This window comes from Pelodiscus sinensis, chromosome 2, assembly GCF_049634645.1.
Source record: "Pelodiscus sinensis isolate JC-2024 chromosome 2, ASM4963464v1, whole genome shotgun sequence".
In the NCBI taxonomy this organism is placed as follows: Eukaryota; Metazoa; Chordata; order Testudines; family Trionychidae; genus Pelodiscus; species Pelodiscus sinensis.
This window is the reverse complement of record NC_134712.1, coordinates 254694379-254720381: the sequence shown is the minus strand read 5'-3', so window position 1 is coordinate 254720381 and position 26003 is coordinate 254694379. Positions and strand designations below refer to the sequence as shown.

Below are 26003 nucleotides of genomic sequence, written 5' to 3'. Positions count from 1 at the left end.
GTGTCACGTTGGCAACCTTCCAGTCATTAGGTACGGAAGCTGATTTAAAGGATAGGTTACAAACCACAGATAATAGCTCAGCAATTTCCCATTTGAGTTCTTTTAGAACCCTTGGATGAATGCCATCCGGTCCCGGAGATTTGTTAACATTAAGTTTTTCTATTTGTTCCAAAACCTCCTCTAATGACACTTCAATCTGGGACAGTTCCTCAGATTCATCACCCACAAAGGACGGTGCAGATTCGGGAATCTCCCCAACGTCCTCAGCCGTGAAGACTGAAGCAAAGAAATCATTTAGTTTCTCCGCAATGGCTTTATTGTCCTTGATTGCTCCTTTTATAGCTCGATCATCTAGGGGACCCACAGGTTTTTTAGCAGGCTTCCTGCTTCTAATGTACTTAAAAAACATTTTGTTATTTCTTTTTGAGTTTTTGGCTGGCTGTTCCTCAAAATCTTTTTTTGCTTTTCTTATTACATTTTTACACTTGATTTGACAGTGTTTATGTTCCTTTCTATTTATCTCACTAGGATTGGACTTCCAATTCTTAAAAGATACCTTTTTGTCCCTCACTGCTTCTTTTACATGGCGGTTAAGCCACGGTGACACTGTTTTAGGTCTCTTGCTATGTTTTTTAATTTGGGGTATACATTTAAGTTGGGCCTCTATTATGGTGTCGTTAAAAAGTTTCCATGCAGCTTTCAGGGATTTGGCTCTAGTCACTGTGCCTTTTAATTTCTAACTAACCTCCTCATTTTTGTGTAATTCCCCTTTTTGAAATTAAATGCCAGGGTGCTGGACTGCTGAGGTGTTCTTCCCACCACAGGAATGTTGAATGTTATTATGTCAATTTTCTGTGCCTCAAATCTTCTCATTCATACTGATTACTGTTCTCTCCTTTTTTCCATTTGTTATATGTTGCTTTTCTATTTCTAATTGCTGCCTTCATTTTGCCACTACACCATAGTGAATGTTTAGCTCACGCTGTCCTCTTTCTTGATTGTAGAACTGGAATAAACCTTTTTTGCTCTCTCCAGGGTGATGTCTATACTAGCAGGTTCTTGTGCAAGAACTCTTGCACAAGAACACGTCCACACTGCCATGTGCTTTTGCACAAGAGCATCCATGGCAGTGTGGATGCTCTCTTGCACAAGAAAGCTCTGATGGCCATTTTAGCCATAGGGCTTTCTTGCACAAGAAGCCCCTGCCGTGCATCCACACTGCCCTCTTGCACAAGAGAGCTTACACTTGTTAGAAAAGAGCATAGCTCTTGCGCAAGAAGCCCTCTCTTCCCACGCTTTACTGTAAATCTTCTTCCGCAAGCATGTGGATGCTCTGCGGAAGAATAGATGTTCTTGCACAAAAACCCACCAGTGTAGACATAGCCCAGGTGTTTTGCACTCAGAGTTCCTATTTCCCCGCTGGGAGTGCAGGTTTTGCAGAGAAATTCTGCATAGGAATATAGGAATTAAACTATGGGATCAAAACATTGGTCCATCTAGTTTGGGATACCGACTCCAGTAGTGAGCAATGCTCACTGATTTGTGTATAAGAACATAAGAATGGCCATCCTGGGTCAGGTCAAAGGTCCATCCAGGCCAGTATCCTGTCTGCTAACAGTGGCCAATGCTGGGTACCCCAGGGGGAGTGAACCGAACAGGTAATGATCAAGCGATCTCTCTCCTGCCATCCACCTCCACCCTCTGACAAACAGAGGCTGGGGACACCATTCCTTACCCATCCTTGCTAACGGCCATTAGTTGGCTTAGCCCAGCTGAGGGATTTGAGCATTGGCTTGCTAAGGCCAGCATTGTGAGTTCAATCCTTGAGGGGGGGCTGTTTAGGTATCTGGGGCAAATCTGTCAGGGGTGGTACTTGATCCTGCTGTGAAAGCAGGCAACTGGACTTGATAACCTTTCTTGATAACCATCTCCATTCATTTATTTAACCGCCATGAATTTATTTACTTCTCTTTTAAACCCTGTTATAGTCCTAGCCTTCACAACCTCCTCAGGCAAGGAGTTCCACAGATTGACTATGCGCTGTGTGAAGAAGAACATCCTTTTCTTTGTTTTAAACCTGCTGGGTATGATTTATTTGTGTATACATTTCTCTTTCTCTCCCTGTCCCTGTTCTGTGGCTCTGCTTCCTCTGGAGAGAAGCCTGTTAACTTAACAGTGACAAAGCCTGTCAGATCTATTTGCCAAACACTGAACCTGTGGAAGAGCCATTCAAGTGGTAACAAGGTCATTTCACAGGTGTTTGCTGAGCCTAGAGAAATACTGTCAGTTTCTGACTTGACTGTGCTAGTCGACTGGGCCTTAAGTTCACATTTTGTTTAGGAGTGTTTCATTAGTGTGTTGCTGAAGATGATAAAATCACATCTCTAAAAACTCATCATCCCCGTCTAGATCTGCTGTAAGGCACAGGGGCATCAGCTGAACAGTACTTTGTAGGGCCCCATAAATCCAAAGGACAGTCCTTGCTGTCTCTGACAATACGTACATATAGCCCCTTCTATAATCAACACTTTGCTCTCAGTTGGGGAGTCTCCAGGCATGACTGGAATATTGCTAGCTATGTTCCCAGGAGGCAAAGTTAATGGTAAAAGATCACTGGGAATCCAAAATGCTAGCACTTATAAAAAAAGAGAGTTAAACATAGTTGGGTACGTCTAGACTACATGGCTCTGTCGACAGAGCCATGTAAAATAGTTTACTCGGCATAGTCAATGAAGCGGGGATTTAAATAATCCGTGCTTCATTAAAATAAAAATGGCCGCCACGTTTTGCCGACTCAACACTTTCTCGGCAAAAAGAAGCAGTCTCGCGGGGGGTCTGTCGTGAGAAAGGAAGCCTTTTTCGACAGATCCTGTAAACCTCCTTGCAGGAGGCATAAGGGACCTGTCGAAAAAGGCTTTCTTTCTCGACAGATCCCCCTCTAAACTGCTGCTTTTTTCAGACAAAGGGCTGAGTCAGCAAAATGCAGCAGCCATTTTTATGCAAATTAGGCACGGGATATTTACATCCCTGCCTCATTTGCAATGTCGGCCTGCCTAATCTGCATTCCGTATCGACAGAGGGATGCAGTCTAGACATACCCGTTCTGGGCACTTTCACCAGTCTGAGGCCCAGGAATGTCAGCTCTCTGAGGCAGGGCCAATGTTTTCGATAATACACATAATCAATTATCATAGTCAGTCTTCAGCGTCACTAGTCAGACTCCTGAATTAAAGGTGCAGCTCTTGGGATTCTCGGGATTCTCTCCGAGTTCTCCACTAGCATTCTCAGCTGCTGGGAGCAGCAGCATGAACAGGTCTGTGAACTCTCCAGACTGAGGAATGTCCAAGCAGCACGGCCTTCTTTCCAGCCCTCCCCCTGCAGCACCAGTCTGGCTGCCGCTGTGTTCCTAGCAGGGCAGAACAGGCATATTCCAATGATTTGTTCTTTGTTTGTTCCCCAAATGGAACAGCTCACTCAGCTGTCAGATACTTCCCAAAGCTTTGAAAGGGGAAGGGCGCATGCCTGCAGGGCAGCAGAGATCACAAAAGGCTGAGCAGAGCCATCAGGGCAGGCATTGTGAGATACTGGTGGAAGCCAGTTCTCTAGACAAAAGACACAACGGCGTCCACACTGGCTCTTTGTCAACAATAAAGGGAGGGGGGAAAACAAAAGTTTCTTGCAAGGATGGAAGCTTTTTTGTCACTAAAACTGGCTGACTGCCCCGTTCCCGGGGACTAGAGAATAGTCAACTAACCCATACGAATTCATGAGGTTACTCGACTATTTAGTTCACCAATAGTTAACATCCCTACTTCAGAGCTCAAGGCTCAGCATGGCCACTGGAATGGTGAGGTTGCTTGTCCTCACAACACCCCTTGGAGACAGGGACGGTCAGGCCTGCTGATGTGGGAAGAAGGCAACTGTGCTAGGATCCTGGGGGTACCCTACTTTGACAGCGGCCAGAGACCCTGGCCCTTTAAATCACAGCTGGAGTGCAGTGTGGCATGCTCCAGGCAGCACTGTCTTGTGCTAGATCTGCCCCTTCCACCAAAGGCTCTGCTCCTTTGGGGGGTGTGGAGCAGGGCCTGCCAGCATTACCCAGGGACCCAGCGAGGCTGTTGGCCCCCTTTATCCACATTTTACAAAGCGGGGAGCAAGGCGCAGGTCAGATCCTGGACAGTAGAAGCCAAAATGCCATTGAGGATCTGGGCTTTAGTGGACATTGGGAAAACTTCCTATCTGTGGTGGTGAAGCACTGGAATAAATTGCCTAGGGAGGTTGTGGACTCTCCATCACTGGAGATATTTTAGAGCAGGTTGGATGGGCATCTATCAGGGATGGTCTAGATGGTGCCTGGTCCTGCCATGAGGGCAGGGACCTGGACTTGATGATCTAAGAACATAAGAATGGCCATACTGGGTTAGACCAAAGGTCCATCTAGCCCAGTATCCTGTCAGCCAACAGGGGCAATACGAGATGCCCAGAGGGAGGGATCGCAACAGGAAATCCTCATGTGATCCCTCCCCTGTCTCCCACTTCCAGAGGCTAGGGACACCATTCCTACCCATCCTGGCTAATAGCCATTGATGGACCTAACCTCTATGAATCTATCTAGCTCTTTTTTTGAACCCTGTTAAAGTTCTAGCATTCACCGCATCCTCTGGCAAGGAGTTCCACAGGTTGACTGTGCGCTGAGTGAAGAAAAACTTCCTTTTGTTCATTTAAAACCTGTTTCCTATTAATTTCCTATGACTTGGAAGCCTGCAAAGGGGCAGGGAATTGAACCCAGCTCTCTGATTGCAGGTATTAAGCTGTGCTTGTGAATTTCATTAACTTGATTATTCCACCACCTTCCCAGCTGGACATGCTGCCACTTATCTGTTACTTGACATCCATCTGCGTTGAGCAAGAGGCCAAAGGAAGAGCAAGGGATCAGAGCTGGGAGAGAGGCCAATTGGTGGTATTCTGGGTGACAGGAGACAGGCTACGGCGGGCCAGGGAGGCCTCGGAGGGCTCTCAATTTCAAGAAGGACCGGAGGAGTCACTCCTCGAAGCTGGCTGCACCAAACAGTCTTTGCTAAATGTAGTCAACAGGAAGGGTATGTCTACACTGCATCCCTCTGTCAGCAGAGGGATGCAGATTAGGCAGGTTGACGTTGCAAACGAGGCAGGGATTTAAATATCCCATGCCTAATTTGCATAAAAATGGCCGCCACGTTTTGCCGACTCAGCACTTTGTCGGCAAAAAGCAGCTGTCTAGAGGGGGATCTGTCGAGAAAGAAAGCCTTTTTTTGACAGATCCTGTAAACCTCCTTGCAGGAGGCATAAGGAACAACCCACTTCCTCAAAGAAAAGAAAAGAAAAGAAAAGAAAAGAAAAGAAAAGAAAAGAAAAGAAAAGAAAAGAAAAGAAAAGGGAGGGAGGGACACAGAGATGAGACTGCGACATCATTGCTAATAACATCAGAGGGGACGTGTCTCACCTCCAAGAGTGATGAGAAGGTGAAAATACCGTGACTGTGCTTGAGCTTGAGCTAATCATGGCAGACTAGGGCAGGGGTGGGGAAACACAGGCCCAGTGGCCGAATGCAGCCCTCAGGGTGCCTGGATCTGGCCTCTGAGGTTACCCTCCCCCCAAATTGAGGAGCCTGGGCTGGAACTCCAATCCCCCTCCAGCACACCCTTGACTGGGCCCCCCTCAGTTCTGGAGTGTGAGGGGAATGTGAGGTGCCTCTTCCTCCTCAGTTGGAGTACGTCTATACAGCAGCGTTATTTCGCAATAACCGATCTTCTCCCGTCGACTTCCTGCTGTGTAGACCGCACCGAAAACTGAATGAAGCTATTTTGACGTAGCTGAAGTTGACGTAGCTTCATGCGACTTTAGTCCTGCTGTGTAGACGTGCCAGGGGCCACATCAGTGAGGTGTGTGGGTTTGTTTTGTGTTTTTGGTCTGTTTTTTGCTTCTCAGGCTACACCTAGACTACAGAGGTTAAGTCGGAAAAAGATACACAAACTGCGAACCTACATGGTGCCAAATTTCAGAAAACCCTTCTCTTTCGACACATCCCTTCTTCCTCGAAGAATGAAGTTTATAGGGATGGTGAAAGAGCGTGTCTGCTTTTCCAAAACATTTTTCGGAAAAGCGGACCCGTTCCTTCGACGTGGCATTGCTTTTCTGGGATATCCCTGAAAAGCGCTGTCTAGATGTAGCCTTACTTGCGTGTGGTCCCTGACTGATTTTTCTGTGTGTCAGTGGTCTCCTACCCAAAAAAGGTTCCCCACCCCAGCCTGGGGTCACACCGCAAGTCTGTAATTACACCCATGCCTCATATCTCTTTACTAACTACAAGCTGCAGCTCTGAGTTCCTTCAGATTCCTCCTTTGCACTAAACCCTGTGGCTGTGTCTAGACTGGCAAGTTTTTCTGGAAAATCGGCCGCTTTTCCGGAAAAACTTGCCAGCTGTCTACACTGGCCGCTTGAATTTCCGGAAGAGCACTGACGATCTCATGTAAGATCCTCAGTGATTTTCCGGAAATACTATGCTGCTCCCGTTCGGGCAAAAGTCTTTTTCCAAAAGACTTTTGCGCAAAAGGGCCAGTGTAGACAGCACAGTACTGTTTTCCACAAAAAAGCCCCGATCACGACAATGGCGATCGGGGCTTTTTTGCGGAAAAGCGCATCTAGATTGGCCACGGACGTTTTTCCGCAAAAAGTACTTTTTGCCTGCCAATCTAGATGCTCTTTTCCAAAAATGCTTTTAACGGAAAACTTTTCCGTTAAAAGCATTTCCGGAAAATCATGCCAGTGTAGACGTAGCCTGTCTGTACTCACAGAAGCAAATGACAGGCTGGCTAGAAAGAGAGGCTTCTTACAATCCATCCATCCCAGCAGCAACTGGTGATTGTAGGGCCTAGACAGGAAAAGGCAGCACAAACTCATTTTCTGAACGTTGCCCTGATTTGGCTAGTAGATCTATTAAAATGCAAATAAGGGGTGAGTTGTCATCCTCTGGGCATCAGAGAAACTTAGACAGCTGCAAAACGAAACCAGGAATTTGCCTGTATGAAGGCTGCCGGCATTGAAAATATAGTTACTTCCACCAAAGCTTGAGGAGATTTTCACCTTCCTATGAGGCATCAGTGGGGAGATGCCAGAAGCAAGCAGCTGGGCTCACGGGAGAGACAATCTGACCACAGCAAGGAGTGTCCTGTGAAGTGTCACGTAACGATCTAATAATATTCATAACTCTACCAAACTGGGAGATGTTGCAATATCGGAAACGTCAAAAGAAACGATCCAAAGAGAAGAAGGAAAATGACGGTATTGAGCAGACTCTAGCAAACCGAGACAACTTAGGAGAAAAACAACATGATTGCAGCTGAGGGGAAAACAATCGCTCCATGCAGAGAACAAACATGGAGGAAAGTTATACCAGTTGAACCTCTCAAGTCCAGCATCCTCAGGACCTGACCAGTACCGAACCAAAGAATTTGCCAAACCATGGGAAGTCAATGTTGTCTAGCGGCATTACCAACACTTCCACTGCTTGCTGGGCACTTAGAGGACATTTAGGGATACATTAGAGCTAAATAGCAACACAGAACACTCAGAGGCAGGATTGGGGGCTGTAAACAACCTTTATGGGACCACGGGAAGCCTGGCCACACCCATGAAAAGTGGACACCCGGCTAACTAAAACCATGCCAGACCACGGATGTTTCTGGACCAGAAAGTGCCAGACTAGAGGGCTGTGTTTACATTGGCCCCTATTCCGTAATAGGGGCTGTGTCCAGACTCAGGGTTTTTTTCGAAAAAAGTAGCCTTTTTTTGAAAAAACTTCACCTGCGTCTAGACTGCAGCCGCGTTCTTTCGAAATTAAATCGAAAGAATGCGGCTTTTCTTTTGACGGTGGTAAACTTAATTCCACGAGGAAGAACGCCTTCTTTCGAAAGTGCTCTTTCGAAAGAAGGCGTTCTTGAAAGCAAACAGGCTTTTTAGAAAGAGAGCATCCAGACTCACTGGGTGCTTTCTTTCGAAAAAGCGGCTTGCTTTTTCGAAATTCCGCGTGCAGTCTAGACGCTCTCTTTTGAAAGAGGCTCTTTCAAAGAGGCTTGCAGTCTAGACATAGCCAGGGATGCTAATGTAGCACTTGGGAATAGGCAAATCTGCGGGGGATTTAAATATCCCCCGCAGCATTTGCATTAACATGGCTGCTGCTTTTTTCCAGCTGGGGGAAAAGCTGGAGAAAAGCGCCAGTCTAGACGTTATTCTCTGGAAAATAAAGCCTTTTCCAGAGGATTTCTTATTCCTACTTTCAAGTAGGAATAAGAGATCCTCCGGAAAAGAGCTTATTTTCTGGAGGATCGCGTCCAGACTGGCGCTTTTCTCTGGCTTATCTACAAGCCAGAAAAAAGCGGCAGCCATGTTAATGCAAATGCCGCTGGGGATATTTAAATCCCCCGCGGATTTGCCTATTCCCAAGTGCTACATTAGCATCCCTATTACGGAATAGGGGCCAATGTAGACGTAGCCGAGAGGTTTAACCTCTCCTGAAAATGACCCTGGTCTGAACAGTGATTTCATGAGGGGCTGGCAATGCAAATATAGCATCAATACAAGTAAAAGGCAGTGGGATTCTAGGCGACCTACGCAGACTATTTTTTTGCTTTTTTTCCACCACCTCCAAATAAGACCCAGTTTCAGGAAAACATATAGGTCAACCCGGATTTATTACATGAGTCAACCTGAGAACATATGCGGTTCCACGTGGGACGGCTGAGAAAAGGCAATATTTCAAGAGCCTCTGCCAAAACCCTTTGATGTCAGCGGAAAGGCTCCTCGTAACGTCAGTGGACTTTGGATCAAGGCCTAGCTGAAGAGAGGGAGTGTAACAAGGGGAGGAGCAATTGGCTCCTTGTATAGGCAGGAGTCTTCTAAGAAATGGAAGAAATTCACTGGAGAAATCCGACACTTTCTGGGAATGAGACCCGGAAAGCAATTTCAAGTCTTGGACTCAGAGATGACTCGTAACGGCCCCCAAACTCAGTTAAGCCACAACGAGTTGTTTTTACGACAACACCCTGACTATATCTGACCCCGCTGACACTGGCCAGGTTTGCCGAGAAGGGGTAGCAGCAGAGAAGCCCAGGCGTTCAGACACTCAGACCCGCAGCTGGTGTAAACAGGTCCGCTCCTTTGAAACTAATGGAGTTGTGATGATTTACACTAGCTCAGGCTTTGTCCCGTAACGTTGATTGGAAATAGGTGGAAACAGAAAATCCTCAAGGCTGGATTATGGGGTCAGGGCTGGGCAAAGCAAAAAGCTGACGGGGAAATGAAAGCAAAGGGATGGGAGAATTTTTGGCAGGGTATTAACAATCTCCCAGCCATTCCCTGTACCGAAGGAGCGGCTCATGTTCCAGGTGGAAATTCTGGGAAAAGGAGCTGTTCTCATTTGCCTTCTAGGAGGAGGAGAAGGAATATGTGGAGTGTACTCTAGAATGGTGCAAGATATTCTATCACTCCCAGGTTTCTGGCAGACGCAGAAGCTGGTTTGGGGGATTTAGCCAGATCCTAAGGACCACACAGAAGCCGGTTTGGGGGATTTAGCCAGATCCTAAGGACCACACAGAAGCCGGTTTGGGGGATTTAGCCAGATCCTAAGGACCTTGCTTTTGGATATATAACGCCAAGCTACTCAGGCTCCTGCCCTGAAGTGAGTTTTGTGTGCACGGCAGGAGTCCGGGTGTGCGAAGCACATGGAAGAGCTGGAGCCAAAATATTATTTTTCTTTTCACAGATGGTACACGAGACTGCTCAATAGCTGCTGAGATTTATTCGTTACCTGGAAGCATTGGCTGAGTCTGAAAGTAGAGCTGGATTTAAGTCCCGAAGGATATAACTCGGATTTATGCAGAAGGTTTATGGCACTTTGTCCCCCTCTAGTGGCAGCGAGAGGTTGCCACACTTGCTACTGGCTGGGCGAGGAGACGTGCATTTTTTTGCTCATGCATTCAACTCCAGAGGTTCCAGGTTCGATGCCAACAATGGCCAAGTCTGCCAGCGTTACACTTGCATGTCCCAATGCACTCTTAAGTTGGGTGTATGCTCTTGAGGACAGCGCTTATCGGTGGGTGAGTACAATGGAATTACAGTGATTCACATCACTGACCCTTGGGGTTTGTGCCAAGATTATCAAAAATAGCTACCAACGACTTAGGCCTCCAAATCCCTAGCTTGGGACAAGCTCAGTCTTTGAAAGAGGACAATGAAGCAGCATAAAAAACGTTAAAAAATGAATGGTCCTGTAGCACCCTAGAGACTAACAAAAAATATATGTATAGAATCATGAGCTATCATGGGCACAACCCACTTTAAAAGTGGAGCAAAAGGAACAGAACCCCCACTTTTAAAGCAGAAACAGAAAGGAGAGGGGGAGAAAATAAAATCCCCACCAATTATAGAGGCGAATAGAGTGGGCTGCAAGTGTCTCAGACTTAGCTTTTGATGTCAGTTGGGTGTTGAGTATAATGGCCCATCCAGTTCATGTCTTTGTTCAGTCCCTGGGAGATAGTGTCATATTTGCATATGAAGGCCAATTCCACAGTCTCTCTGGATATGTCTACACTACCCTCCTAATTCGAAGTAGGAGGGTAATGTAGGCATACCGCACTTGCAAATGAAGCCCGGGATTTGAATTTCCCGGGCTTCATTTGCATGAAGCCGGCCGGCGCCATTTTTAAATGCCGGCAGTTCGAACCCCGTGCCGCGCGGCTACACGTGGCACGGAGTAGCTAGTTCGGATTAGGTTTCCTAATCCGAACTAGCTGTTCTCCTTGTGGAATGAGGAGTACAGCTAGTTTGGATTAGGAAGCCTAATCCGAACTAACTACTCTGTGCCGCGTGTAGCCGCAAGGCACGGGGTTTGAACTGCCGGCATTTAAAAATGGCGCCGGCCGGCTTCATGCAAATGAAGCCCGGGAAATTCAAATCCCGGGCTTCATTTGCAAGTGCGGCATGCCTACATTACCCTCCTAGTTCGAATTAGGAGGGTAGTGTAGATATACCCTCTCTCTCTAGTTGGTTACTGAAATTACTTTGTAGATGAATGGCTACTTTTAAACCCATTAGTGAGTGCCCAGGCAGGTTAAAAGGTTGCCTCACTGGTTTCTGTGTGGTACCTTTTCGAATATCTGATTTGTGTCCATTTATCCTTTGGCGTAGAGACTGTCCAGTTTGGCCAATATCCATGGCAGAGGGCATTGCTAGCACTTGATGGCATAGATCACATTAGAGCAGGGGTTCTTAACCAGTGGGGTGTGCCTACCCAGGGGAGGTATGAAGGGGATACAGGAGAGGAGTGAGGTGCCTCCCAGAAAATGTATCTAGATTGCCTTCTCACTGGATAAAATTCGAAAGTTTAGATTTCTTCATTGTTAGTATTATGAATTAAAATTATAAACATTAATTTCTTATTAACGTCTAGAGATCGGCGGCCCAGGCAGGGAAGCCTTCGCTGGCCTGAGGGAAGGAGGCTGTGGGAGGCCCGGGCCAGGTTTCAGCCTCGTCAGCCAGGAGCTCTGGGCAGGCCTCTGTCTCCCTCAGAGGCTGGACCTGGACTGAGCTCCCTGGCAGAGTTCTTATAGTCCTAGCCACGCCCCTTAGCTTCCTGTCAGGTGAGGGGGTGGGTCTAGGCTGTGCACAAAATGGCTCTGGAGGGGGAGGGGTGAACATGAAGTTCACTTTCAGGGGAGGTGTCAAGGTAAAGAACCCCTGCATTAGAGGATGTGCAGATGTCTGAGCCCCTGATGGGGTGGCTTGTGTGGTTATGTCCTGTGTTGGTGTAGCTGTGAGGACGGAGTTGGAACCAGAGTTTATTGCAGAGGCAGGTTCCAAGGTGAGTATATTTGAGGTGTGGTGCGTGGGTGCTGGAAAATATTTGCTTCAGGTTAGGGGGTTATCTCTAGGCGAGGATTGCCTGTCTCCAAGGGCTGCGAGAGTGAGGGGTCGTTTTCCAGGATAGGTTGTAGATTGTTAATGATGTGCTGGAGGGGGTTAAGTTGGGGGCTGTAGGTGAGGACTAATGAAGCAGCATTCACCATAACCTGTTGCTTTCACCATTTCAGCCCTCTCTTGGCAACCTTTCCCTGGCTCTCCGTTCTCAGCCATATCCACCAGGAGACATTTGTTTTTGCTTCAGGGAATAATGGGAGAGAACACCACATTTCTAAAACCAAATCTGCCTCTTTTTAGAAACTATTTGCAAAGCGAGTGCACCTGTAGCCAGCCTTTCAGCCACGTGCTTTCTGGGGCCTCCTCGAATCTCTTCCCCCCTGCAACCTGTCCTCCTCCTTTCCAGTTCCAAGAAGGCTGCTGCCGTCTTTTATTTTCAAGGCCCTTCATCACCTAACCCTATCCTCCTTAGAAGTTCTCATTCTCCATCACGATGTCAACTCTCACTTCCAGTTGGTTAGTGGTGCCAGCCTCCATCTGCTGCTTGTCACATTCCCAGACATGCACCGCATACTACAGGCTACCCCTGCGCTTACGACCTAATTGGTTCCTGGAGAACAGTCATAAGTCGAACCCTTCTTTCTCATAGGCGCTATGTTATAAATGGCGGTTCCATTCCTGGAAGCCCATTTCATACCCTAAAAATACCAAAATGGACTATGGAAATGGAGGAAAACTAAACTAAAGAGCTCAAAAAATGCACAAAAATAACTAAACCGTGAAGACCGATGTGGTGGAGACGCACGCAGTTCAAGAAACAGCCGCAGACAGGCGAGTCTGACTGACCTTGTGCGTTTCTGTTTTGGGATGATGTGTGGAGCCTGTGTTGTACGCCGTCGTAAATGCGAGCTGCGGATGTATACTGGGGGGGTTTAGGAGTTATCTTGCATGAAAAAAATGGTCATAAAATGGCTGTAAGTAGGACAGTCATAAGTTGAGGGTCACCTGTATTCCCCAAAGCTAGTTCATTGTCCTCCTTCAAATGCTTCATTGCCACGAAGCCTACAAAACACTCTACAGTCGCTAGACTTCTGGGCTGTGTCTACACTGGCATGAATTTCCGGAAATGCTTAAAACGGAATACTATTCCGTTTTCAGTTTGTCCGGAAAAGGAGCGTCTACATTGGCAGGCTGCTTTTCCGGAAAAGCCCTTTTTCCGGAAAAGCGTCTGTGGCCAATGTAGACGCGCTTTTCCGGAAAAGAGCCCCGAGCGTCATTTTTGCAATCGGGGCTTTTTTCCGGAAAAGACTACTGGGCTGTCTACCCTGGCCCTTTTCCGGAACAGTGTTCCGGAATAAGGACTTATGCCCAAGCGGGAGCAGACTAGTTTTTCCGGAATAGCGGCTGATTTTGTACAGTAGAGCATCGTTGCTTTTTCGGAAATTCAAGGGCCAGTGTAGACAGCTCGCAGCTTATTCCGGAAAAGCGGCTGATTTTTCGGAATAAGTGGCCCAGTGTAGACACAGCCCAGGTGTATTGAGATCACAGTCTACTCTGCTGTCCCATCCTGTCTCATTCTTTCCTTGCACTGTCCCATTTGACTACATCCAGCTGTTGTCTCTTGGCTCAGGCTATGGTTGTGAGCGCTTTGTGCCAGGAACCATTTCTTTGTGCTGTTTTGTACAGCACCGAGCGCAATGGGCCCTGCTCCATGACTGGGATTCCTCGGATAAGGCAGATAAATTAGGAAGATAATAATCGGCAGTGGCGTAGGTGAAATGTCTGATATGGCGGGGTGTGCATGGAACAACCTGTCTGCCCATGTAAGTGGTAGTAGAGGGTTTTGTGCACCTTTTGGTGCATGTACTGCAGTGCAATCCATATGCAGAGAAGATTGCAGCTCTCAGCGGGCTGGCATAGCTCAGTGGTTTGAGCATTGGCCTGCTAAACTCAGGGCTGTGAGTTCAATCCTTGAGGGGACCATGTAGGGATTTGGGGCAAATCTTTCAGGGATGGTACTTGGTCCTGCCATGACAGCAACAGACTGGACTCAATGACCTCCTAAGGTCCCTTCCACTTCTACGAAATAGGTGTATATCTCTGTATATCATGGCTCAGAGATTTCAAACTGTGGAGTCTCTCCCTGCTCTCCTGCAGGGATGGAATGGGGGAGGGGAGCTGCAATGCCAGGAGACTGGGTCTTTGGCTTGTCAAGGAAGGACTTGGTCCTGACCCTCTCTTCCTTTGTCTCTGGATTGGAGGATGCCACCAAACAGAATACAAAGGGAGCTTAGCTCAAAAAGTGTGAATATGGCTGTTAGAGCCATGTGGAGCAGATTCTAAGGCCTAATCCACAAGGCGCCTGCACTGTGAGCAGCATGGGTTTGAGTTAATCTACTCCCTTCATCCATTGTCATCCTGGTGACTTGAAGTCTGGGACCTGTCTTATCTAGCGCCCGTTGCCACGGTGTCTGAGCGCTGCCCAATCCTCAGGTATGTAGCCACATGACATCCTCCCCCCCCCACTCCCTGCTCCCTGCTCCCTGAGTTAGGGAAGCGGCGTCCTCTCTCATGAAGTGTGGGCAGACGGGGATTGGAAGCAAGAGGGCTCCTCAAAACGTACGTAGGCCCCGAATGCCCTTTGCCATCAATGGGAGCTAGGCCGTTCTCCTAGCCTGGAGGACCTGGCCCTACGTGATTAACCCAAGGCCACCCAGAAAGGCTGGGAGGGAGAAGGGAGGTGAAACGAGGTCTAGTGGGCTAAACATTGCACCTGCCGTCATAGATGCTGACTCTAAGAACATAAGAACGGCCGTACTGAGTCAGACCAAAGGTCTATCTATCCCAGTATCCTGTCTGCCAACAGTGGCCAGCACCAGGTGCCCCAGAGGGGGTGGACCGAAGACAATGATCAAGCGATTTGTCTCCTGCCATCCCTCTCCAGCCTCTGACAAACAGAGGCCAAGAACACCATTTTATCCCCTGGCTAATAGCCTTTTATGGACCTAACCTCTATGAAATTATCTAGCTTCTCTTTAAACTCTATTATAGTCCTAGCTTTCACAGCCTCCTCTGGCAAGGAGTTCCACAGGTTGACTACACGCTGTGTGAAGAAGAACTTTCGCTTAGTAGTTTTAAACCTGCTCCCCACACTAGGGCTAGAGCGCCCATGGAATAAAGTTAGTGGGTGCTTGGTATCCCCCGGCAGCCAGCTCCTCTCCCTCCCCCCACTAATCAATGCCTCCCCCTTCTCAGGGCCTTCCGCCCACTGTTCTACGTTGTGCAGGAGTTGCTTGGGGGAGGGGGAAAGGAGTGTGGACAGGGCGCACTCAGGTGAGGGGGTAGAACTAGGTGGGAAGAGATAAGGAGGAGCAGAGGTGGAAAGAGGCAGAGTGAAGGTGGGTGCTTGGCGGAAAGCATGAAGTTGAGGCAGGGCCTAAGGTGAGGCAGGGGCAGGAAGAGGCAGGGCAAGGGTAGGTGCTTAAAGGAAGGGGTGGAATGGGGAAAGGGCTTTGGGGTGGAGCAGGGATGGGTAGAGACAGGGCAGATATGGGTGCTCCGTGCTAGTAGGTTTAAAACCAACAAAAGGAAGTATTTCTTCATGCAACACAAAGTCCACCTGTGGAACTCCTTGCCAGAGGATGTTGTGAAGGCCAAGACTTTAACAGGGCTCAAAAAAGAACTTGATAAATTCATGGAGACTTGCTCCACCAATGGCTAGTAGCCAGGATGGGTAGGAATGGTGAGCCTAGACTCTGTCAGAAATTGAGAATGGGCAACAAGGGAGGGATCACTTAATGATTCCCTGGTCTGTTCGTTCTCTCTGGGGGCATCTGGCGTTGGTCACTGTCGGCAGACAGGACACTGGGCTAGATGGAGCTTTGGTCTGACCCAGTCTGGCCGTTCTTATGAGGAAGGGACATAGTGGAGTAAGGCGTCAGGGCCGAGTTGGGGTTGAGCGGCACTGAGGCAAGGAAGAATAATAGAATACTAGGACTGGAAGGGACCTCGAGAGGTCAGCCATCTGTGTCAGCCATCTTCTTGATGCAAAGATTAGTCACCCGTGGTCTGAGGGAATCAGTCGTTCCCAAACCGGGACTAAGCCCACTAAGCTATTCCCTCTGGCCTCCACTTCCTCTGTGACTAACTCCTGTCTCAAGGGGGGAATGGGACACGGCCTTTCAAGAGCCGACCAGAGTTGTGCTTCCTTAATAGCGTCTTCGGTGTCCTCGTTTGTTCCCCACAACGCCGCGCCTTTCCAGGGAGACACTCCGCCCTCAGAGACACACCATTTTACGCCCAGGACCCCTGGTGGTCCCACAAAATGGCGCTCGCCCTTTCCAGCCGATTCCGTTCCTCAGGCCTCAGAGATTTGGCTCTCAGCGCATAAAACCCAGTGGAGGCTCGTTACGGTCGCCCGAGGTTCAAACTGCAAACCGCCTCTTTCCAGCTCACGGGCCTCATGGTTTTGATTAAGTAGCAGCAGCATCAGAGCTCAGCAGCTCTGCCCCATGCTCCCGTTTTACCACAGCCTGGGGACGGCTTCCTTTCCTGGCTGTTCTCTTACCATTTGGCGTCTCCCACACGGCCTTGCTGAGGCGTTTCCCTTCCAGCCGGCACAGCCCCTGTTGTGTATTTTGGCCTGATCCCCTCCCCGCCACCGGCTTGTGCTTCCTTTTCCCCCTTGGAAACCATCTGATGGAATGCATGGGGCCAGGCCGTGGCTGAGGCATGAAGGGGGTAAGATGCAAAGGTGGAAAGATGGCATAAATCTCCCCTTTCTGAGCTCCTAATCCTGCTCCGGGCAGAACTTCTGGTTCTCCATTAAAGTGCATTGTTTGAAAACAACCCCCGGGGACCAAAATCTCTGTAGGCTGCACACACCTATGGGGGGATGGGGGTAAAGGAGCAAGGAAGGGAAGGAGTATTAGAAATTGCTGTTTTAGTGGAGTCATCCTGCCTGGCTTTATGGCCGGATTCCATCCGCTGTGCCGCATATCAAAGCGGCTACCCCACGCCAGTGAATCTGGTCCTTTCTCTTCTGTCCAAGAAGGGCTTTGACATAATACCATTAGCCTGTCAAACTCACCGTCCTTCTGCGGCTTCATTTCCTTATGGTATACATAAGAGCAGGGCTTTACACTGTCCAGAAATCTGCCTTCCATCTCCTATCTCTGTTGTTTTAATGGATTGCTGAGTTTCGGATTTATGATTCCAAAAGCTGAGCCAATATAAATGTTTCCTCTCTTTGAACGGGGCAGAGATTTGTAATCGGCCTCCCAATGATCTTCCAATCTGACCACAACAATGAGGCGGCCGTAAATTACGCCTGGGCTCAAAATCGAGCCGTGAATAGATGCGGTGGCCTGCACTTTGATGTGGCTGGTGTGACTCACCATCCCAACCTTTTATCGGGCAGTGAGAACTGCAGAGCGGATTTGTCAGCCAGGGCTGCGAAAACACCAACAGAGATTGCCTTTCCTTTTCGCGACAAATGCTAGTCTTATTATTTCCCTTTGCGTCACGCTAACCACCTAAGTGCTTCAAATTCCAGCGCTGGGGGACAGATTCTCATTGCTGGGAACAAGTGAGCTTTGCTAGGAACAGACAAATTGGCACTCCAAAAAGGACAGCCGGGGAGGGGGACGGGGGCGTGACAGTTCTCAGCATGCCTAATACCATCAGAAATATATTCATGGCAGTTGTTAGAGGGATTTTGCACCATCTGCTGTTCAGAGGTTTTGGGGTAAAATTGTCCCCACTATGGAAATCTAACAACAGGCCCGTGATAGGGATGTTAATAAATGTGTGTTCGTGTAAATGTGTAACTGCTGAATTTTTTAGTGGTTGCATATTGAGCACTGGCTTTCTCTGCCCCTCCCACCCTGCTGCTACTGTATCAGAGGCAGCAGAGTAGGGGGCAGGTGGTTCCATGGGAGCCAGTACATACAGGGAGCTGGCTTCTGCCTACCACTCCTACACCCCCATGCTGCTGCCTGTATGGGAGGTAATGGGAAGCAGGTGCCTCTATGCTGGCATGCACATAGATCTCACTTAAAAGCTCCCACTTTCTCCTCCCCCTTGATGCCTCTGATATAGGAAACTTGGCCACACCCATGACAAGTGGACATCCGACTCACTAAAATCAGACTGGACCACAGAGGTTTGTGGACCAGAGAGTGCTGGACTAAAGAGGTTCATCCCGTACTAATAAAAGCATTTGGCACGGAAACTGCCCAACATAACGATCTCTCAAAATAGCAATGATGTGAGATAACAACGTTGGCAAATAATGCATTTTAAAAATGTTGGCTTGCTAGGAAATGTATTTTTATTTATAGTTCCCAGTCATAATTCTCGCATTCTAGAGCAAGGTCACTAACACAAGAAGCAAATGTTCCTTTAACATGCTTCTCCCTTCTCCCTCTGCCTTGCCCCACCCATAGCTCTTGGTCAATGGAGAGGGGGAGTTCTGAAGTCCTTTTGAGTGAGTTCACCTCCCATCTATGGGCTGGGGAGAAAAGGCACCTTGCTCATTCCTCCAGCTGCTCGCCATTCGCTTTGCCCGATGTTGCTTTTCGTGCTGCCGTTCACGCCTCTGCTCCATTGCTGGTGGCCTGAAGCGTCCTGCCACTGTGATCTATTCCGAAATAACAATGCGAGCATCTTCACCGCAGTTCTAGTACTTTGAAATAACATCAGAATAACGGACGGCTTCTTCCGACCTCTGTAACCCTCATCCCAGGAGGAATAACGCCTCTTCCGAAATGGCGATTTCAAAATTTCTTACAGGAACTGTCCTGTTGCAATCTGGAGCCCTTCCATCTCTTGAAATCGCTCCCTTGAAGAGCTGGCTTTTGCTGCAGCTCAGGGAATTCTTGCTGGTGCAGAGCACTGGGGCGCACGTGATTATTTTCACCTCTGTGCAATCTTATTTATCCACCTTCCATCACATTCCCTTATAGGGCAGATCCTGCCCTCTCTTATATCCTGGGATCAATGGGATTGCATGGGGCGAGAGGGTAGAAATACAGCCCCTTTGTTCTTTCATGGTCATTACCATGCTGTAATGGCAGTATAAGGACTCGTGCTTTAGAATCCAACTCTTTGGGGAAGGGTTGTCCCATGTCATGCTGCAGAAAGGTGAAGAGGAAATTAGGCAGAGTGGTGTTCTGGATTGGGCACCACACCAGGAATTGGAAGAATTAGGTTTCATTCCTGGCTCAGCTACTAAACTTCTGCAGCTTCGGCAGCTTTGGCTGTTTCCCATCACTTCCTTTGGTGATCAAGATCGCAAGCCTTTTGGGACAAGGGCTTTCTCTGTGGCGATGTCTGCACTACATAGAAAAGTCGGAGAAAGAGACGCAAATTGCGGTTTTCGCTTTTCTTCCGAAGGAGGCTTTTCCGATATTCAGCCCATCTACACTGGGCCAAATGTTGGGGAAAAATCTCTCTTTCGGAACATCCCTTCTTCCTCGTGAAACGAGGTTTACCGGGATGCTGACAAAACGCGTCCGCTTTTCTGATATTTTTTTGGAAAAGCGGATGCATTTCTTGGATGCGGCAGAACTTTTCTGGGATACCGGAGGTATCCCGGAAAAGCTCTGTAGTCTCTGTACCCTGAGTACTCTGAGTCTCAGTACCCTGAGTACCAGTATCCTGAGTACTCTGACTCTCAGTACCCTGAGTACCAGTACCCTGAGTACCCTGAGTCTCAGTACCCTGAGTACCCCAAGTCTCAGTACCCTGAGTACCCTGACTCTCAGTACCCTGAGTACCAGTATCCTGAGTACCCTGAGTCTCAGTACCCTGAGTACCCTGACTCTCAGTACCCTGAGTACCAGTAACCTGAGTACCCTGAATCTCAGTACCCTGAGTACCAGTATCCTGAGTACCCTGAGTCTCAGTACCCTGAGTACCCCAAGTCTCAGTACCCTGAGTACCCTGAGTCTCAGTAACCTGAGTACCAGTATCCTGAGTACCCTGAGTCTCAGTACCCTGAGTACCCCAAGTCTCAGTACCCTGAGTACCCTGAGTCTCAGTACCCTGAGTACCAGTATCCTGAGTACCCTGTGTCTCAGTACCCTGAGTACCCCAAGTCTCAGTACCCTGAGTACCAGTATCCCGAGCACCCTGAATCTCAGTACCCTGAGTACCAGTATCCTGAGTACCCTGAGTCTCAGTACCCTGAGTACCAGTATCCTGAGTACCCTGAGTCTCAGTACCCTGAGTACCCCAAGTCTCAGTACCCTGCGTACCAGTATCCTGAGTACCCTGACTCTCAGTACCCCATGTCTCAGTACCCTGAGTACTCCGAGTCTCAGTACCCTGAGTACCCTGAGTAAGTGCTTGTGCAGTCTGTGTGCACCGACCGAGGAACAAGAAATGTTTTACTAGGGTAGTTGGGGGCTTTTCTACAGCTCGGTGAAAGCAATGAGCTTTTCAGAAGGAAAACGTAATGCTTTGGGTCTGCTCCCCTCCCCCCATCCCATTGCTGGCCCAGAAGCACCAAAAGCTCGCTTATGGAGAGGGAAGGGTTGAGGTGGTGGGAACTGGAAAGAGGCAGATTCTGTAACCACACAGGCAGGCATGTAATCCAACCGGGCTGGCCCTGCCACGCTCTGGCACCGGACTGCCGAGCCGCTGTGTGGAACAAACTGTCAGCTCCGATCATCATCAGACGTTTATTGGAACTGTAACGAAGGGAACGGCTCTTGGCGTGCCGGGCGCTCTGTGGCCTGGCTGAGTCAATGCAAAGGGAGGGGGGTCACAGCCAGGCCTAGCGATCGGGGACTTGCCCGTTAATACAAAAAGTCATTATCTACGCTGTTAGCGGTAAGTGACCTTTCTCCACTTAGCCCAGCCGTTTCCTTAAGATTCCCCGGGGATTCAAAGCGCAGGCGCAGCATGAAGATGTTTCCAATACCCCCAAGTTTAATGAAAGTTGCTAACGGGAGGAGAAAGCTGTTATATTATTTTCTCTTTTTATATATATCAAGAGCAAAGGCAAATCAAAGCAGAATCTCCGTGTCCCTGTCCCCTTGCGAGCCCCTACCAAGGTGCATGCAAAAGAAAATATTTTAGATATTGCATTACAGGGATGGTCCTGGCAGGATTCAAGTAGGTTGACAAGAGGGGGTGAAACGGAGAGCTGCAGAACTAAAGGGGTAGGAAGCAGTGTGTCCTGCACACCGTGTGCTTGGGAGAGAGTCACAGGCTGCCCAGCTGATGAGCAGTCTCAGCAAGCGTTTGTGGCGGTGGTGCACCTCTGCACATGCTTTGGTGCACAGAACAAAATGTATTCCGCACATGGCTGGTAACAATTAGCAGGAACGTTGCTAGGGTGAGGTTTTACACCCTCCACCCCGATGCTTTAATAGAATCGCTCTCTGTGTTGCCATCCCTAGCTGGTTTGGGGGTAGGCAGAGACGGAGAGACAGAGGGAACCAGACAGTGCCAGAAAGCGAGAGAGAGAGAGAGATGGAGGCAGAGAAAGAGAAATTTAAATTATGTCTGTCTCCATTAGCCCCGTGCTGACCATGGGCTCTTCCTTAGCAGCCCCGAAAATCCACAGCACACCCCTCTTCCCGCTCCTGGCATACCCCCTACAATGCAGCATGTGGGGAGAGGGCGCTTTTTGCTCACATCCGAGGAATTCTCTCCTGGCTAGGGTTATCAGATGGGTTTCAAAAAAATACCAGACACACATGATCTCAGAACAGGATGGGGGATCAGCTGGGAGGGGAGAGGGGCTTATGGGGAGGAGCAGGGCTGGCTGGGAGAGATTGGCGGAGGGGAGGACTGGCTGGCGGGAAGCAGGGCTGCCCAGGAAGAGGTCAGGGGGAGCGGGGCTGGCAAGAGGTGAACCAGCCAGCGCAGAGTGGGACTGGCGGTGGGGAGGAGGGGGGAACAGGCTGGGAGGGGGACGCGGGGAGCGGAGCTGACCAGGGGGGATCAGTGGGGGGGATCAGCTGGCGGGAAGCAGGGCTGGCTGGGAGGAGGTCAGGAGGAGTGGGGCTGGCCCGGGAGGGAACCGGCTGGGAGAGAGCGAGGCTGGGCCGGGGGGGGATCCGGCTGGTGGAGAGCGAGGCTGGGCCGGGGGGAAAAGGCTGGCGGAGAGCGAGGCTGGGCTGGGGGGGGAACCGGCTGGCGGAGAGCGAGGCTGGGCTGGGGGGAACCGGCTGGTGGAGAGCGAGGCTGGGCTGGGGGGAACCGGCTGGTGGAGAGCGAGGCTGGGCCGGGGGGGGAACCGGCTGGTGGAGAGCGAGGCTGGGCCAGGGGGGAACCGGCTGGTGGAGAGCGAGGCTGGGCCGGGGGGGAACCGGCTGGCGGAGAGCGAGGCTGGGCCGGGGGGGAACCGGCTGGCGGAGAGCGAGGCTGGGCCGGGGGGGAACCGGCTGGCGGAGAGCGAGGCTGGGCCGGGGGGGAACCGGCTGGCGGAGAGCGAGGCTGGGCCGGGGGGGGAACCGGCTGGCGGAGAGCGAGGCTGGGCTGGGGGGAACCGGCTGGTGGAGAGCGAGGCTGGGCTGGGGGGAACCGGCTGGTGGAGAGCGAGGCTGGGCCGGGGGGGGAATCGGCTGGTGGAGAGCGAGGCTGGGCCAGGGGGGAACCGGCTGGTGGAGAGCGAGGCTGGGCCGGGGGGGAACCGGCTGGCGGAGAGTGAGGCTGGGCCGGGGGGGAACCGGCTGGTGGAGAGCGAGGCTGGGCCGGGGGGAACCGGCTGGCGGAGAGCGAGGCTGGGCCGGGGGGGAACCGGCTGGCGGAGAGCGAGGCTGGGCCGGGGGGGAACCGGCTGGCGGAGAGCGAGGCTGGGCCGGGGGGGAACCGGCTGGGGGAGAGCGAGGCTGGGCCGGGGGGGAACCGGCTGGCGGAGAGCGAGGCTGGGCCGGGGGGGAACCGGCTGGTGGAGAGCGAGGCTGGGCCGGGGGGGAACCGGCTGGCGGAGAGCGAGGCTGGGCCGGGGGGGAACCGGCTGGTGGAGAGCGAGGCTGGGCCGGGGGGGAACCGGCTGGCGGAGAGCGAGGCTGGGCCAGGGGGGACCGGCTGGTGGAGAGCGAGGCTGGGCCGGGGGGGAACCGGCTGGCGGAGAGCGAGGCTGGGCCGGGGGGGAACCGGCTGGGGGAGAGCGAGGCTGGGCTGGGGGGGAATTGGCTGGTGGAGAGCGAGGCTGGGCCGGGGGGAACCGGCTGGTGGAGAGCGAGGCTGGGCTGGGGGGGAATTGGCTGGTGGAGAGCGAGGCTGGGCCGGGGGGGAACCGGCTGGCGGAGAGCGAGGCTGGGCCGGGGGGGAACCGGCTGGTGGAGAGCGAGGCTGGGCTGGGGGGGAATTGGCTGGTGGAGAGCGAGGCTGGGCCGGGGGGAACCGGCTGGTGGAGAGCGAGGCTGGGCTGGGGGGGAATTGGCTGGTGGAGAGCGAGGCTGGGCCGGGGGGGAACCGGCTGGCGGAGACCGAGGCTGGCCCGGATGCACGCAGATCCCGGGGCACTGCCCGTCCCGCGCACAGTCCGGGCGGGCTGCATGGGTGAGTCCGGCCTCGGGGATTCCATCCCGCCCCCCTGCTGCATAGTTGCGAACTGCCCGGCTGCTAGACACGCTCACGCCGTGTGACTCAGGCAGTGTGAGCGCGTCTACCAGCCAGGCACTTCGCAACTACGGACCGATACTCGTGAGAATAATAAAAGTCACTTAATTAGAAATGAATGGACATTTCTATGTCCCGTCTTTTCTCAGTTTGTTCCCCGGACAGAAAGCTCAAAAACCGGACACCTGGCAACTCTACTCCCGGCTGAGGTAGGGCTTGTAAGTCCCCTGTGCGACGTTAAATGAAGCCCCCTCATATGTCCCGCACCATGCTCCCAGTTCTGGGGGTTCCTGGGCCACAAAGTGCAGAGTATAACCCCATGCACAGGTTAGCCTGGCTGGAAAGAGCAGCTTTAAGGCCCTAAGTGGCTATTTCCCACTGATGTAGCTGGCCCCTAAGGGAACCTGGGCAGGAGTGAACTTTCCCCAAGGGGGCGGTAGGTAAAAATGCCCCAGCAGGGGAGAGACACATACAGAGTAGAAGCACTATAGGGAGGTAGCCTGACAGCACGGCCCCCCCGCCCCCAACAGCTGGCAAACTGCTCCAGCTGTTTCACATGGATCTCAGGGTTAGAGGGTTAAGCTCCTCCTACTCCCCATGCCTGGCAGCTACATCGGCTGTGGTCTGCTCAGACCATGAACCCTCTCCCCCAAACTGGAACAAGAGTCACCACAGCCCCCCACAAGAACGAGAAAGTGCCTGGGTGGGGGCGTGGGGTCAGCAGAAAAGTTTCCAAAATACCATCCGGCCCAGAAAACTAAACAAGCAAAACAACAACAAAAATGCAGCCGTCAGCACACACACACGCAAAATAGGCCATGCTGTGTTCCCTTCCCTCCGCTCCTACTCTATAATTAAGTGAAAATGCGGGAGGTTTGGTATTTTTAAAACTGTCCTCCGCTTTCCTCAGATCCTTGTGTCCTGTTCCTGGATAAACAGACTGCAGATGCGCCCGGGGGCCTGTTTTCTCGGCTCAGCCTGCTTTGGGGTGGGCTTTTCTTCTGTGATTTTTTTTTTTGTCCGTAATTTCTAATTTTGTCACCAGGCTTTATTATTCTTTGGGAGGCTAGAAACTCTGTGTGGCACTGGGAGGAGAGGTTTCAGTTTTTGCTGCCCCAGCGAAAATGGCTTGGCATGTTGCATGAGAGCCACTTGAATTCAAGTGGTAAGCAGGGAGAAAGTGATGAATCATTTCAGGGCTGGTGCTGGGAAGGCAGCATATAGGCTACGGATTTAGCACCAGCAGGATTAGCACCAGCAGGACCCTAAACAAGAGGTGCCAGGAGGACTTGCTTGCCGGGTGTGTGGTGAGGGGGGGGGGGTGGAGGGAGGGACTGTATTTTGGAAGAAACTTTTTACAAACATGAAAAGAAAACGATTTCTGAGAAAAAGATATAGATGAATAAAAGTGTGGGTTTGTGGCAAAAATCCAAATGCGGAAATATTTGGGCCAAAATCCAAATTAATGTGGTCAGCAAAAAAAAAGAACTATTTTGAATCAGAAAACAGGGGGCTCCTGGGAACTGTAGTCCAGGTACCTCACTTTGCTCCCTTGTTGGACTACATCCCCCATGAGACATCATGGTTTACTCTGGTGGAGAGGGGAAACAATTGCATCATGGGAATCCTTGGCCATGGTAAGTCATGGGAGAGGTTGTCTACCCAAGGAGACAGCCATTGAAAAAAACAGGACTATCAGACAATTGAAGTACACAGCTCCTATGGCAGCATATTCCAAAGGCCACGTTTTGACTAAATTATTTCATGTTTCAGGAATTGCTTTTCAATGAAAAGTGGAAATTTTAGGCCACCAGTAGACACTTTCTGGGGGGGGGGGGGAGAGGGGTTTGGGAAAGGGGAGTCACATCAATTTTCCACTGAAAAAGAGTTTCAATGGAAACATTTTAAACATCCCAGAGAAAATGAATTTGGCTCCCTTGAAGGTCACCTCTTGTTTAGCTGAACGGGTAGGAGCCGTTCTTATGGAAATCCCTAGCTGCAGACCAGGCTGGAGGATGCGGTGTTCAAACAAAACGAAGTCCGACTCCCGGAGGTGGCGGGGCACAGAAGAAACGTCCTTGGAATCCGACTCAGGTCACGTGGCAAACCATCATGCTGCTTTGACGAGCCAGTGTAAAAGCCCTTGGAGGTGGCGAGGAGTCGGTGAGACAACTTGAGGAGAGGAATGAGCATTGCGCATAAAAGCCACGGGCTGTTTCAAACCCTTTCTCACGAGCGACGGATTCCCTGATCTCAACGGGCTTCATAGAGAGAGGGACTTGCCAGACTGGATTGAAACGGAGGCCCCTCTACTCCAGTAGCCTGCCTTTGAGCAGAACTGGGGCAATCTACCCCCAGCACTGGTCTTCTCTGGGAGTTAGTGGTTAGTTTGAGTAGCCCTTCCCAATCGAGTCATCATCAGCTAAAACAATTTTGTACATAGCTCCAAACTTCCCTGTCTGTTAAGACAA

General features: G+C 50.7%; 1 long non-coding RNA gene across 1 annotated transcript in view; it reads left to right on the top strand.

Annotated features, from left to right (window-relative positions):
- Positions 1–8812: 8812 nt before the first annotated feature.
- Positions 8813–26003, top strand: part of LOC106732468 (uncharacterized) — an 85907-nt gene continuing 68716 nt past the window's right edge. Inside the window, exons 1-2 of the long non-coding RNA XR_003090631.2 lie at positions 8813–9185; positions 9800–10133. This is a non-coding gene — a long non-coding RNA (uncharacterized LOC106732468). The remainder of the gene's footprint in view (positions 9186–9799; positions 10134–26003) is intronic.